Genomic DNA, 4,288 nt, shown 5'->3' with positions numbered 1-4,288 from the left:
TTGCCTCAACCCTTGATCCCATTTCCATGTGATATAATGTTGAGGCATGGATACTATGGTATGATTTTATTTGTAATCCAACTAGGATAATGCGATAACTTAAGAAAGAGCTTATTGTGGGTCATGGTTTGATTGTGGTCGAGTAATGCCCGAAGGTGCTCTTGTATATGATCGGACGGGAATGCCCGAACTGCTACCAAAAAAAAGAAAGAGCATACTGTAAAAAAATTTATGATTTATATTATCCAACTAATTATAGTGAGTGTTGCTCTTTTTTTTAAAGGGATAATGTGATAACTTTCTCTTTCAAGACCCAGTCAAAGAAAAGTAAAACATTAAGAGTTTATATTTTATATATATATATATATATATATATATAAACTCACAATTCGTGAGTGTATTGTATTAAACACATCATAATATTACAAAACCAACCTCAAGCTTGTATCGAGCCTTGAGGTGCAAAAGTTTACAAGCTGGATGTTTGTCGCCTCGTAGTAAGGCAATTCACCATCGAATTTGAACAAAATTTTTAGGCTTTACTTATCGTCTATTGAAAGCAAGGCATGACTAGTCCTAGACCAATCTTCCAAATTTTGCTTTCACCCGAGCGTCCAATTAGCACTTTTCTTTCTTGTTTTCAATCTTCCATACATGACTTTGACCTATTGTTAGCGGGATAATTATCTTGCGAAGTACTAGGCAGATATTGTAGTGCAATTATTATTTGCCATAGCGATTATTATCCTTTTGAAGGCTGTAGTTCTTGAAATTTTTATCTTATGCTTTGATCCAGTAAGGCTTTCGTGATTGCTTGATGGTAGGTCCAGGTACAGGCATGATGGAGCATGATTTGCGTAGGGAGGATGATCACCAGAGGAAGGAGGCTCCTCTTGAGTCTTTTGGATTTGGATGCCACAGAAGCTTCCGATTTGGACTTTTTTTATATGTCAAAGGGCAAAAAGTGTAACTTCCACCAATGCTCGTATGCAAGGATTCACAAAAAATCCCTCAAGCCGGCCCCATTTGGAGAATACACTTTGACGAAAGAGTTGTTGCACGGTGTGACTGTGTTCAATCAATGTAAGGGTGTTGAGTGCCTCAATGCAAGTTGAGGTGTTTTTAAGTCGATTTTAATCTTGAATTGGTCTTTAGAGCTTAAAGGCGTGTTGTGAAAAATCGTTAATATTGTATTTCATGGGCGGAATGAATGACAACCCAAGGCATATGGGAGTAGGTAGCTACTGTATTCAAGGTTTGCAGCACTTTAGAGCGGTGACAAGGGGTTTTATGTTGCTACATGTACTTCAGAGCAGGCGGCTCAAGGGGTGATTATAAGAGGAGGAGTGTGGGACATGTCGTTGTCCGCATATGTCATGCCATGGACCCTAGAGTTTTGCCCAGGTGAAAAGATTATGCGGTCTTGTCCAATGTGGGTCACCTTAAAAAATCTTTTGCTTTGGCTACATGATCACGTTCCGACCATTGCTACCAGGATGGGTTGGCTGCTTTTCATGTCGAAGCTGTAGCGGATGAGATCAAGTTTGGATATTAAGGTGTGCATTCCATGAAACATGGACAGATTCATACCAAAGTTTGTGGATCTAAACATGGGATACTTTGGAGCCTTTTGTCAAGAAATGGCATTTGCTTCATTCCCCACAGCATGCTACAAATGTTGTAGAATTGGGCACTATGCTAGGAACTACCCTATAGCTGGGGTTATCAATAATCAAGCGATCAAAACCACATGGAAGTGAGCTGATAGAGATCTCAAGCAGCCCCTAGCTTGGCATCCAAGCATTCTAAATGAGCAAATGAGTGACATGAATGTAGCACACAATATAATCAATGAGGGCATCAAGATATGTTGGACAATGAACCCCAGGAGCATATAGATTTTGGGTTTGATCTTCCTAGGCAGCAAATCGTCCCACTTTGCCCCCGTGAGGATCAAAGTAAGCTAGAAATGTCCTCACAAGAGGTTTCATTGATCGACTAAGCCCACATGCAAGATATCATCACTAAAGCCACTCCAACGATAAACATCGAACTCCTAAGTCATCTTATAGCTTTCCCTAGCTCATAAAAAAAACACTAGCCTAGTTTTTTAAAAAAGTAAGATCCCTCCCTAATTCGTGTTTGTATGAGTTGTTGGATCCCTCTAAAAGTAGGAGAATGGTTGTCTCTTTGTTCCCATGCCAAAATTTCTTTGCATGGGCTTTCTTGTATATTTCTTGTTTCCTTAATACAAACATCCCACATAATGTGGGAATTGAAAAAAAGATTTGAGGGTTTTACAGTGAATAGGGGTTGGTCGTGGGGGGAGGATAGAAGAGCTACGCTATAGGGGGCCATCCCAAGTGGGATCTTGGTTGGGCAACCCCTTTTCTTGCCTTTCTTAGAAGATGGCCTCCAAGGGAGCCCCTTCTCTAATGATAAGGAATTTTCTTTCAACGTAGATGTCTGCAAAGATTTTTATGGGGCATGTAGACTATTTGTGGCTTGTGGGTTAAAAAAAAAGCGAGAAAAACCACCACGGCCAAGGTCGGTGTTAGAGGAGGGATGCAAGGACTGTTCAATTTTTGAGAACGGCTTCTTCCCCCGATATGGATTTCTAGCGAGTGTGGGCTTTGGATTGGTGTGATTCGCACCGGCTCCAAGAGGTTCCAGTTGGGGATGCTTGTAGACAAAGCTGCCCAATCGTTGTAGATAAGGTGAAGAGATGCCTCGTGGAGAGACTAAGTGTTGTGGGAAGCCTATCCTTGGCCTCTTTCAGTTTGGGGGTGCGGCAGTTGCATGTGGCAGATGTAGATGCTCCAATGGAAACCCTATATTTGAAGGGCTTGGAGTTTACTTGTTTCATGTGACATTGTTTGTTTATGTAGTTAGATATCACACCTTTATGGTGTAAGATTGATATGTTAAGTGGCTCCCTTTAAATGCAGACCTTTGTTGTTTGTTGTATCTCCCTCGGCACATTTTGCGCAAGAGATGGTTGTACTTTCTTTTGGTATATTATATAAATTAGCTCACTTGTAGTGATCATTGCAAAAAAAGGATATTGAAAGAGTGCATGGTGTGCAGAATGCATGTAAGCATTGTGCGGTATGGGAGAGGGAAAAGGAGAAGAGTGCATTGTGTCTGGGTGGAACAAACCTCCAAAAAGTGGGGGAATATCCTTATTCCTTTAGGTATACAAAGAATGCATGTATGCGTGGTGCAGTGTGGGAGATGGAAGAGGAGAAGAGTGCATTGTGTGTGGGTGGAGCAGACCTCCAAGAAGTGGGGGAGCTCCTTATTCTTCTAGGTATAAAAATAATAAGGGAATGGATCATTGGGCGACGGACGGCTGGTGGCTTACCCAATAAGTGTGGTGGCTTACCCAATAAGTGTGGGTGGAGCAAACCTCCAAGAAGTGGGGGAGATCCTTGTTTTTTTTTTAATATAAGAAGAATAAGAGAATGGATCAGTGGGCAGACGATCGATCCACCGATCGACCGCGCGCGTAAGCGAGCACCGACCATGGGCAGAGGTGTAAGGCCTTACCAACATACTCCCACTTAAAGGCGATGCACCGATAAGTGAGTGCTACTAGCTAAACTACTAGTATGTACAAGAAAACAAGTGAGCAACTCTCTCAACCTACACCCAATGGCTCGCTTAGTGGATCTACATGCAATTGTATCGGCTCTAAATGATAGACGAGCGTGCGTATCGATGTTAGAGCTTGCATCCAAATCCCAAAGACAACTTTGTTTAGTCTGCATAGCTCACAATGCATCATTCTAGTGTCAATCACCATACGACTGACAATTCTTGTTGCAAATGACCATACAATTGACAATTCCTATTGCAAATGCTCCCACTACAACTGCTAGGTCAGGCCTCAACACTAGTAGGTCGTACATGAGATGCTTAAGCGCTAACAAAATTTGCACAAACTTGGTTGTCCTAGCCTTGATTGTGCTATTTGCATGGAGTGCATCATCAGGACTACTCATCATGTATGGATGTGTCATCACCGACATTGGGATGGCTACGTCCCTCTCCTCCATAGGTGGAACTATGTGTCCTAGCATCAACTCATCAGCCTCTAGCATGAATGTTAGTGCCTGATATGTTAAGGTACTTATCTTTTTTGGACTATAACTAAGATCTTAGTTTTGAACCTTAGGGTCATGTTTACACAAGTGCCTAATGCTTAGGAGTTTGAAATACCTGAATTGTCTTATGGCGTGTAGCAGTTTTTGGATGTAACCAACGAGCACTTTGCAGTCTTCCTATA

The sequence above is a fragment of the Adiantum capillus-veneris genome, chromosome 10 (assembly GCF_014529385.1).
Source record: "Adiantum capillus-veneris isolate H3 chromosome 10, ASM1452938v2, whole genome shotgun sequence".
Lineage (NCBI taxonomy): Eukaryota > Viridiplantae > Streptophyta > Polypodiopsida > Polypodiales > Pteridaceae > Adiantum > Adiantum capillus-veneris.
The sequence above is the reverse complement of the archived record's forward strand: the minus strand, read 5'-3'. Positions refer to the sequence as shown.